Source organism: Babylonia areolata, chromosome 8 (genome assembly GCF_041734735.1).
Source record: "Babylonia areolata isolate BAREFJ2019XMU chromosome 8, ASM4173473v1, whole genome shotgun sequence".
NCBI classification, from domain to species: Eukaryota; Metazoa; Mollusca; class Gastropoda; order Neogastropoda; family Buccinidae; genus Babylonia; species Babylonia areolata.
The window spans coordinates 6,709,200-6,720,806 of NC_134883.1; the positions used below are offsets into that span (position 1 = coordinate 6,709,200).

Sequence of the window (11,607 nt, forward strand, 5' to 3'; positions counted from 1 at the left end):
ATGTAGTCTGATGCATTTTGATTGGTGGAAAAATATTATTAAATTCTTTATTTCTTGTTTCTCAAAAAGAAAGAGTAGAGGGACCATCACAGTGTGTGTGTGTGTGTGTGTGTGTGTGTGTGTGTGTGTGTGTGTGTGTGTGTAGGAAAGATAAAACAGCTGTTTCCAAAAACATATGAGTGAGTCAATACTGCTTCAACATGGAATGTACAGATTGAATTTGTTTTGTAAATAGCGACATTTTGATCTTTACCTTAGAATCAGCACTTTGCTGCTAACATGCCCAGGGTCAACAAAAAAAAAAGAAAAAAAAAAGGAAAAAAAATGACAGAAAAAAAGATTTTAACTCTCTCCATACGAACGGCGAAAGAGACGACGTTAACAGCCTTTCACCATAATTACCATCATCAAAATATTGCAAGCGGAAGGCTCTTATACTGAAGAGGTGAATGTTGACAAAAAATACCACAATTCTGACGACGGAAGCTAAAGGCTGGGTCATTCAGACACCCACTGGATATCCGGTTGGTCTGTGTAGAGGAGAAGAGAGGACTGGCCGTACTGAGTGAGTTAAAGTAAAACTTACCATGGATGTGTTTCAAGAGTGTCATAACTCATTACTTCCTTGTTACGGTTGAAATTCAGTTCGGGTTATAAAACAGTTTCCAGTATGTACAGAATGTTCTCACTTATTATGGGGCCAGTTTCTGTGTGGTAGCCACTAGTGGAACACTTGAATTCAAAATAATATATTGAAAAAAACCCAACAACAACCACTATTGAACATGGTACTGTTTCAACATTTGAGTGGGGTTTTTTTTTTGGGGGGGGGGGTGGGGGGGGGGATTTTTTTTTTTTTATAGAAGTCCCAAATTGAAAGAAGCATCTATAATTTTGATTTATGTAGAAGTGTTGGATTGCATTTTGAGAATCTGTTGTACGAGGAAGGGCAAATAAGTTTGATTACATGGACTACAGTTTCTTGAAAGAAATTCAGACTGTTTTTAGTGAGATTTTGTTTATGTCATTGTCACTAGTTGGATTATGTCATTGTTGTAGACAGCCAAGTTAAAAATTCTGTCATATAATTGTCGTTTTGACATTGAATCTTGATTTGTGGCAACATGATATCTACTTTTTGTAGGTTTTTTTTTTGTTTGTTGGTGTGCTTTTTTGCTTCCTTAAAAAAAAAAAAAAAAAAAAAAATCCAGATGAATTAAATGTATGCAACAGATAAAAATAGAATTAAAAAAAAATCTCTACATGTAACTTTATTTCACAGGTCATGGTATTGAAGATTTCCCCCCCAGTAGACTCTTACAAGATTCATAGCAAGCTGTTTTATGTTGTTGATATATAAAATGTTAAAACTATATCAGAATCATCTTTCAAGGATGAACTTCCAGTTTGAAACTGTATGAAAATCCAGAGTACCGCAATAAATGTGTATTCAAACTTGATAACACCCTTACAAAAAGAAAAAAATAATGCCTGTAACATCCTTTATGTTTCAGAATGTCTGTTAAAAATGTGTGTGTAGATTTGAATGGATGTGGCCAGGTTTATGTATACTTGTGTGATTGCTGAATCTCTGAAAAATCAAAATGTTTATGCATATTTGCTGAGATGATTATGATTACAACAAAAATGAGATGATATAGATATGATTGAGTGATATTGTACTTTATTCTTAAAGGTAATGTGGAGACTTGTAAGTACACAGAAATTTTCAACAACAATCCTGTACTTGTAACTGTTCCTAACCACTCCCTTGCTAAACTGCAATGTGACAAAAGTGAACTTGAATACATGTACATTTTTTGCAGAATGTGATGCATGTCTCAGTCTGCAGTTTTTTGTTGCATATATGAGGATTTAGATGTGCACATGTTGAACTCACTAGTTCTTTATGGGGGCGGGGGTGGGGCGGGGGGGACTGTGTTGTTCTTGTGCAAGTGTGTGTGTGTGTGTGTGTGTGAATACACAAGCATGCCAAATCAAGAGGTAGTGTTTCCAGACCGGGTGAATAATTACAAGTTTGAATGTTTTAGATTCTTCCATTTTCACTTCATGTTAACTCTCTCCATACGAACGGCGAAAGGGACGACGTTAACAGCGTTTCACCCCAATTACCATCATCAAAATATTGCAAGCGGAAGGCTCTTATTCTGAAGAGGTGAATGTTGACAAAGAATACCACAATTCTGACGACGGAAGCTAAAGGTTGGGTCATTCAGACACCCACTGGACATCCGAGGGGTCTGTGTAGAGGAGAAGAGAGGACTGGCCGTACTGAGTGAGTTAACCTGATCTGCAAGCAAGGTCGTGTGGTTTGAGAACAGTCAGATCTGCATTCACTCTCATTATCTCCCTTTCCACTTGTCAGCCTCTTTTGTTTTGTATTTTTTTAAGGTTCTGCTTTTCAAAGAAGGAACAGGTAGGGAGGTAGATAGATAGACGTATGGATGAATAAGGGGGAGAGAGAGAGGTTTCTTCTTTGTTCGTGGGCTGCAACTCCCACGTTCACTCGTATGTACACGAGTAGGCTTTTACGCGTATGACCGTTTTTACCCCGCCATGTAGGCAGCCATACTCCCGTTTTCAAAGATGTGCATGCTGGGTATGTTCTTGCTTCCATAACCCACCTGAATGCTGACATGGATTACAGGATCTTTAACGTGTTTATTTGATCTTCTGCTTGCACATACACACGAAAGGGGTTCAGGCACTAGCAGGTCTGCACATATGTGGACCTGGGAGATTGGAAAAGTCTCCACCGTTTACCCACCAGGTGCCATTACCGGGATTTGAACTCTTGATCCTCAGATTGAAAGTCCAATGCTTTAACCACTCTGCTATTGCGCCCACAGAGAGAGGTTTGATTTAGACAGTTTTTGAGAAACATACTGATTACCTGAATGTTGATCATAGCTTATCGGATAATCAAGGTTGTTTCATGATATTCAGTGCAATTCAAAATAATTGTTTTCGCACATATGCGAGTACATGCAAGTGTGTAAATTTCTTTTTTGTGTGTAGTTGGTTTGTGTGTATTTGACAGAGAGAAAGAGAAAAGCAACATGCAGGTCTGTGCGCAATACTTGTCTTTTTCTGTTATTCTTTACGATTTGTACAATTATATGAGTACTGCAACATTTCCATTATATGCATCTCGTCCGCGAGCAGACTGGTTGTCTGATTACTTCCAATTTATGTGCCCTGTGCCTTCTCTCTTGTTTTTCTGATAAATAAACAGTTGCTCAGCATATGACAAGATGTGTGCTTTCAGTTCGAATCGTATGTAGACATACAAACAAAATCATGGGAACACCCCCACAACATTCACAGTAATCACACAGACATGCAGAAATAAATCATATGTGAACAAACTTCATAGCTCGTTCATTAATCAGAACGGAGAGCAGGTAAGGGTATGGGAGGTAACTGCTGCAGGACAGTTTCACAGATGTATGTGCATTGTAACCAACCTCGTCGCTCGCGGGGGAAAAAGCATCAAAAGCTTTCAGTTTCTTCTTCTTCTTCTTCTTCTTCTTCTTCTGCGTTCGTGGGCTGCAACTCCCGCGTTCACTCGCATGTACACGAGTGGGTTTTTACGTGTATGACCGTTTTTACCCCGCCATGTAGGCAGCCATACTCCGCTTTCGGGGGTGTGCATGCTGGGTATGTTCCTGTTTCCATAACCCACCGAACGCTGACATGGATTACAGGATCTTTAACTTACGTATTTGATCTTCTGCATGCGTTTACACACGAAGGGGGTTCAGGCACTAGCAGGTCTGCACATATGTTGACCTGGGAGATCGGAAAAATCTCCACCCTTTACCCACCAGGCGCCGTCACCGTGATTCGAACCCGGGACCCTCAGATTGAAAGTCCAACGCTTTAACCACTCGGCAATTGCGCCCGTCGCTTTCAGTTTCAAGCGTGAGGACTCATCTGTATGCGCCAGACCACATCCGATTTAGAAAAGGAAGATGAAAAAAAAAAACAAAATCAAAGGAGACAGATGTATGACTGCACTGTTCAGGCCTTCAGAGTTTATCTTGGTTTACTGATCTACCAATACCGTGTCAAGTTCTCAGTTTGGTGACCCTTCTCTCTCTCTCTCTTTCTCTCTTGATTGGTTCAAATAACAAGACTGCCAACATCTCGATTGTGAGACAAGCATACGAGATGCTGCTGCTGCAAGAGGAGAAGGGCAAACAGAACTGGGTATTCCACATCAAGAAAACACTAATGGAACATGGATTTGGTCTTGTTTGGATGTGCCAAGGAGTAGGGCATAAGCGGCTTTGTATCGGAATTTAAAGATAGACAGCATGTTACAAACAAAACTGGCACGGAGAAATAGAGAGCAATGATAGGTATAAATGGTTCTATTCATTTAAATCAATATTTCAAGAGAAGTATATTAAGATTATAACAAATAAAGGGTATAAAATCTGCTTTGCGAAGCTCAGATTGAGAGCACTTGAACTGAAATGCCAACAGAAGATGGTTCGATTCAGATGTAGCAACACCTCCTTGCCAAATGTGTGGCGAAAGCCCAGAAGATGAAAACCATTTCATATTTAACTGCAAAAGATATGATGAATTGTGAAAAAAACTGTATCCCTTTCCAGTACAGCTCCAGTGCAGAGAAAAGACTTGTTCGGCATACTGATGACAGAAAATGAAGATATGATACTTTAACTAGCAAAATATGTATCCGAGGCAATAAATACACGGAAAATGTCCATAATCGATCCAAATACTCATTAATCAATTGAAGATTAGCATGGGTTCTATGAGGAAAAAAGCATAGGTAAAAAAGAAGGGCCTACATTCGGATGGTCAGTCTCGACTTGTATGATGTGTTCGTATTGATATGATGGGTTTTGATGTCGAGGCATAAATGATTATTTCAGGATTTAAATGTACTTCAGTATGTGTTTGTATTGATATGATGTGTGTCGATGTTACATGCGTAAGTATTTACTATATGATTTATATGTACTTTGTTTTCTGTGTACTGTCCGTACAAACCTTGGAGACGAACGACTGAAAAAAAAGGCACATTACCCCCCTGTCACATGTACTTTAAGCTAATGACAAAGTGCCAAAGTGTCGCAAATCTCTTACTAGTTTATATTGTTTCAATTCAGTTTTTTTTTTTTCTCCTTTCTGTTCCATTTTTATCTGTTTTGCACCATTTTGTTCTGATTAGTACCTACTTTGTCACGAGAGCTTTTCAGCTAATGACATTAAACTGTTCAGTGTTCAGCTCTCTCTCTCTCTCTCTCTCTCTCTCTATGCCTTTCTATAGTTCCCTTCTCTCTTTCTCTCTCCCTCTCCATATTTGTCTCCATATGCTCTTTCGCTCTCTTTCTCTCCCTTCCTGTACCGTGCACGTGTGTGCGCGACGGACGTGGAGAGAGAGAGAGAGAGAGAGGGTGGGGGGCGGGGGGGGGGGGGAGGGGGGGGGGAGAAGAGAGAATGAAAGACAGAGACAGAGAGACAAAGGTACAAACACAGAGAGACAGAGGAAGACAGACCATAGACACTAGAAGTCCCAGTGTCTTTGGACAGACGAACACGGCACACTGTGGAAGAGAAAGCGGTTCAGGAAACGGAGACATAGAAAGAGAGTCAGAGGCAGAGAGACAGGCGGAGGTGGTGAACACGGAAATCTGTCATGTCAGTAGCTTTCAGTCATTTTAAAAACAATTTTCTTTTTTGAAGTTGTTCGGGTGAGCACTCGTTTATTTGTCATCAATACCATCTTCACTCGTCTAAAAACACGGGACTGTTTTTCTTCCTTTCCTCCTTATTTTCATTCCTTCATTTTTCCTTTCTTTCTGTCTGTCTGTTTGTCTTTCCATAAAGTAGAATTCCGACGGCAAGAGCCAGTCAAGGGACAAAACTTCAGACAGAAGGAATATCATGTGTAAGCAACGGTTATCTGTCTTCAATCCATGTGTAATTCTGCGGGTGTGGTGGGTTGTGGTGATGATGATTGTGGTGATGGTCTGTGTGTGTGTGTGTGTGTGTGTGTGTGTGTGTGTGTGTGTGTGTGTTCGTGTTCAGTTCCATGTTCAGTTCAAACTCCCGCTGATTCAGCACAGACAATTTAACATCCAACACCGTACACACGTATACGCAGACAGAGATGGGGGAGACGGCGAGAAGCGTCCAGTATCTCGACACAGTCTCCTCAGTGAACTGCTCACTGCAGTGGACGTGGCCCAGTTTTCCCACAAAACGATAACAAGGTTTGACCACATGCCGGACCAGAGTGTTCAGCTGTACAGATACTGAGCCAGACTGACCACTGACAAACTCTGCGCGGGGGTTGTTAACGTCTTCGGCCAGATAAGACAGACGCTGTGTCGATACTCAAGTAAGGACGGGGACCACTATGCGTGGTCAACAAACAATGAGGCCCGGCCACTAGTGTGTTCAGTTGCTGCAAATGCTAGCACTTATATGTATATATGGATATGTGTCAAAAAAAAACACCCTTCTGTATTTGTGTGCGTATATGATTTCTGATTCAACCCCCAATATTTGTGACCCAGGTACACTTGGTGATAAACGGATATTCGAATTCTCTTCTGTTCTATTCAGTCTGATGCCAACGGCCATACCACGTTGAAAACACCGGTTCTCGTCCGATCACCGAAGTTAAGCAACGTCGGGCCCGGTTAGTACTTGGATGGGTGACCGCCTGGGAACACCGGGTCCTGTTGGCATTACTTTTCTCAAGGCCTGACTAAGCGCGTTGGGTTACTCTGCTGGTCAGGCTTCTGCTTGGCAGATGTGGTGTAGCGTATATGGTTTTGTCCGAACGCAGTGACGCCTCCTTGAGCTACTGAAACTGAAACTCAGTCTGATATTAATGACAGACTTCTTTCAGTTGTTGCTGCTGAGTTCGCCTCATGTAACTCCTCCCTGTATCCCCGGCCACTACACACCCCGCTATCATCACCATGCTGCAATCAACGGCAGTATTAACCAGGTCCACTCATTGACGGAATAACGCCAGTTCTCAACAGCATGCATTTCCGTCGGTACAAACATTCAAACATGTACTGTTTGTTGTTGTTTTCTGCAGGTAAGATTAGCAAAAATTAGCCATCAACCGTGTTGAGAAAGCTGATTCCCCCCCCCCCCCCCGCCCCCCCCCTACCCCACCTCCCTCCGAAGATGCTTAGCAAACAGTTCGTTCAATGGGTGCTGGTTTAATGCAAACAGAGAGACAGCGGGTAGAACAAACAGACTGACAAAGCGGATACTATGACAAGGCAGCCACTCTCTGCCCTGTGGGGAATCAGCTCGCTCAGCTTCGATAGTTCTATGGATGTAACATGGAGCTGGTCTACTCAACACTTCAGTCAGTCCACTAACGTTATCCCCACACACACACACCCCACGCCCCCCCTCTCTCCTCTCTCTCTCTCTATATATATATGGAGAGAGAGGAGAGAGGTATATATATATGGAGAGAGAGAGGAGAGAAAGAGATTCAAGATTTAAAAACTTTATTACTCAAGGATAAAGATTTTAGGCGTTGCCTAGTCTTCCAGTCTGTCGCTTGTGACAACAAAAACAGTAACGATAAGACACAACAATAATAACAATGGTAAACACTACTACTACCACTACTACTACTACTACTACTAATGATAATTATAATACTAATCCAGAGAGACAGAGAGAGCTATCCATGCCACAACATAAACATATGAACCCATCTGAGTGCAAGAGCTTGCGATCTTCGACCGATGCACTAACGTCATTCCGCGAGAGAAAGCTGGTTATGTACTTGTGGTATTGAGTGAGAAACAAGGAAAGTAGAACATGGATACTCTCTCTCTCTCTCTCTCTTGAGGGGGGGGGGGGGGGAGGGGAAGTATGTGTGCCGGCGTACGCGTGTGGTTTGTGTGGTGTGTGGTGTGTGTGTGTTGCAAAGTGTGTGTTTGCGAGTGTAAATCCTACATATTTTGGTTCATAGCAGTGAGCCGAAAAGTTAATAAAACTGAGCAACTGGCAAGCTCAGCCTAGGTTGGTCTTGACGGAAATTACTTGAAGGTGACACGAGGCAACACAAAGAGAATGTGATAAGGTAGCTCTCTCTCTCTCTCTCGGCTCTCACACACACACACACACACACACACACACACATATATATATATATATATACTCGCGCGCACGCATGTGTGCACACAACTGACGCATATACTAGTATGCATGTACGCACTACATGTTGATATTGCTTGTACTGGTTTGGGTTTGCATTAGTACGGATCATTACTTTGATGGGCCGTTTAGGGAGATAGGTTTTACATGAGAACTATGTCTGATTGAGTCACACACACACACACACACACACACTCCAACACACACTCACTCTCCTAACACCACGTCCCCACAAACAATCATCACATACATCAACTCGACAAAGTTTAATAACCATTTTTTTTGATTCAGACAATAACAATATCGCTGTTTCGTGACCCATTCCCGTCAGGTCAACGCCCCGGGCTACGCCACAGATGGTATAGCCTTCTCTCTCTTTCTCTTTCCCCTCTCTTCTCTGTCCTCGGCTGCCTTCCCCGATCGCCATAACGCTACGGCATCATCGGTCATTCCCCGTGCAGTGACCGCCATTACTCTCCACCTCCTGACCGTTCAGTGCCCCAACAGCTGCGCGCCAATCACCGTCCCGACATGTTACACATCCAAAACTGCTGTGTTGCTACCCTCCCTCCTCCCTCTAAACTGCCATACCGTGTCCGGGAGAGAGTGGGTGGTCATTAACCCCCCCCCCCCACCCCCACCACCCTCCAATCCCCTCCCCCCCCTCCTTCTCCCACCACCCACCACCCTCACCATCACCACTGATTCCCCCTACCTCTGCAAACCTCTACCTTGACCGAGCACTCGAATCCCCCCCCACCCACGCCATACTTCCTTCCATGTTTTTCTCACTTTTGGCGGTGGTACAGTGGTTTGACACGGGGACAACACCGAATGAGAGGTTGAGTGTTTTGTTGTTGCGTGGCAAGCGGATATAATGTTTGTTCGCGATATTATTTTTTACCTTTACGTACACAAATTGATTATGCATTGATAATGCATGACACAAAAATCCTTCATGATCTACGTCGTTTTATTTATCACTCTAATAAACATCGCGCTGCTTTATTATGACAACGGGCACAACCTGAGTTCTGTTATGTTATACATTTAAAACAACGAACGTACATGTTTAAGCGGACTTGCTCACGATGGAAGGCATTTACCTTTTTTGATTTTTCGATTCATGTGTTTGCATGCCCGGTTTTACAAAATCGAGTCTGCGCGCGCGCAAGTGCGTGTGTGTGTGTGTGTTTGGGGGGGGGGGGGGATGTGGGAGGGGGTGGGGGGGGGGATGGGGTGTGTGGGGGTGTGCTCAACAATGTAATGGGTCAGAAGGCCTTCTACAATAAAACATTTCTGAGTTCTGAGTTCTGAGTACACAAATTGATATAATGGACATATGATAATCATGCTGCCATGAGAAATGTCTTTCAGCAAAAAGGCACAGAAAAGATTGCATCTTAGGAGCCGCGACTGACTGAGAGACGGCAGACAGTCAAACGTACGTGACCGGACAAAGAGACAGACCGGGGAGAGAGACACAAAGATACACAGATGAATAGTAGACAGAGGAAGGCAGGATGAAAGAGAGAGAGAGAGAGAGAGAGAGAGAGAGAGAGAGAGAGAGAGACAGAGAGACAGACAGAGAGACACAGACAGAGACAGAGAGAGAGAGAGAGAGAGAGAGAGAGAGAACCCAGGAACGCAGGAAGTTTAATGCGAAGGCCACCAGCCTGTCCACATGAGAACACGTACACATAAAGATAACGATTTGAAAAAATGAGGGAAAAACCAGATTAAAAAAAAACCTTAAACATAATTGCTCTGCCACGCAGTTTGGTTTTATCATTTTAAATCAAACTTCACATCAGTTCCTCTCTGGAACGGAGAACACAGTAAATAAACATGGCAACATCTCTTATTATACACCTAATAATAATAATAATGGATACTTATATAGCACACTATCCAGAAATCTGCTCTAGGTGCTTTACAAAAACGCTTTTGTTAACATAAAACATTATATCTATGTTACATACACACACCAAAATGTGACTACACACACACACACACACCTGTCTTCATTTTGTAACAAAAATGGAACTGGCGGAGTGTTACTATTTCTATGATGCTTAAATATATACTTTTCTCGTAGTTTAGCATATACAGGATACCTATTAAGAAAATGAACTTCAGTTTCTCGATCATTACAAAAGGGACAGTTTAAAAAAAAAAATTTGAGAGAGAGAGCAAGAGAGAGAGAGAGAGAGAGAGAGAGAGAGAGAGAGAGAGGGCAAGACAAGGCAAAATCTTTATTATCGAGGGTAATAGATAAGCAAGTAACTTGCTTTTTTACATCCAGCCCTCGCCCAAAAGAGGGAATTCTTCTTCTGCGTTCACTCGTATGCACACGAGTGGGCTTTTACGTGTATGACCATTTTTACCCCGCCATGTAGGGGTGTGCATGCTGGGTATGTTCTTGTTTCCATAACCCACCGAACGCTGACATGGATTACAGGATCTTTAACGTGTGTATTTGATCTTCTGCTTGCATATACACACGAAGGGGGTTCAGGCACTAGCAGGTCTGCACACATGTTGACCTGGGAGATCGGAAAAATCTCCACCCTTTACCCACCAAGCACCGTCACCGTGATTCGAACCCGGGACCCTCAGATTGACAGTCCAACGCTTTAACCACTCGGCTATTGCGCCCGTCTAAAGAGGGAATAAAGCTAAGAAAGCGAAAATGAGTGAAACGAAGAAAAAAAAAATCAAAACACTATAAAAATACACCAGTATCTTCCCATTCACAGCCATTCCACCCAAAGCAAAATAAGAGAGGAAAAAAGAAGAAAAAAAAGCCACACACACACACACACACACACACACACCGTGAAGATTTTGAAGAGAGGCAGACAGACAGACAGACAGAGACAGAAAAAGACAGAGACAAAGACAGACAGGCAGACACACACAGAGAGACAGACAAACAGACAGACAGACAGTTGACCAAAGGAAGATTGGTCTTCATGAAGTAGATGGAGATTGGCCCAGGACTGGGGGGCGTATATCAGACTGCACGGAACATGATGTGCATCAACACATACAAACATGATAACATGTATCCACTCAAACCCCACATACATGTGCGACCGATAGTAGGATCAGCAAAGTATTGAAAACTTCACACTCTTCACACCACGCTACAGTGCAGCACCAACTTCTTTCTTCTGGCTGTTAACTCACTCAGTACGGCCAGTCCTCTCTTCTCCTCTACACAGACCCCTCGGATGTCCAGTGGGTGTCTGAATGACCCAACCTTTAGCTTCCGTCGTCAGAATTGTGGTACTCTTTGTCAACATTCACCTCTTCAGTATAACAGCCTTCTGCTTGCAATATTTTGATGATGGTAATTGGGGTGAAACGCTGTTAACGTCGTCCCTTTCGCCGTTCGTATGGAAA

General features: G+C 42.8%; 1 protein-coding gene and 1 non-coding gene across 2 annotated transcripts in view; both read left to right on the forward strand.

The window, feature by feature from the left end:
- Positions 1 to 1,466, forward strand: part of LOC143284492 (transforming growth factor-beta-induced protein ig-h3-like) — a 19,938-nt gene extending 18,472 nt beyond the window's left edge. The window contains exon 7 of the mRNA XM_076591179.1: positions 1 to 1,466. This exon is cut by the window's left edge and continues 1,370 nt beyond it. The gene's annotated coding sequence lies outside the window, so the exon portion shown is untranslated.
- Positions 1,467 to 6,633: 5,167 nt separating this feature from the next.
- On the forward strand, positions 6,634 to 6,752 carry LOC143285321 (5S ribosomal RNA). The gene has a single exon (XR_013055682.1). It is a non-coding gene; the product is annotated as a 5S ribosomal RNA (ribosomal RNA).
- Positions 6,753 to 11,607: the final 4,855 nt, after the last annotated feature.